Genomic DNA, 291 nt, shown 5'->3' on the forward strand with positions numbered 1-291 from the left:
CTACCTGCTGTATTTCACAGAGGTCGAGGCGAGTTACTAGATGAGTGATCTCCCGTTAGGTTCCGGAGATCGTGCTGGGGGGCGGGGGGAGTGAGTCCTGAAACGGCTGTATTTCGGAGGACCCCATGCCTCGTCAGGTGCGCCGTAAGGAAAAAGACCCTACCACGTTCAAAGGTCACGTCACCAGAGACGAATCGATTTCCAGATCTGTCAACGTAGCGTGTGTGAGCCCGATTTGCAGATCTGTAAATGTAGGAGTGCGCGTGTGAGACAGAGATAGAGGGAGGAGAG

Source organism: Crocuta crocuta, unplaced genomic scaffold, assembly GCF_008692635.1.
Source record: "Crocuta crocuta isolate KB4526 unplaced genomic scaffold, BGI_CrCroc_1.0 scaffold24, whole genome shotgun sequence".
Lineage (NCBI taxonomy): Eukaryota > Metazoa > Chordata > Mammalia > Carnivora > Hyaenidae > Crocuta > Crocuta crocuta.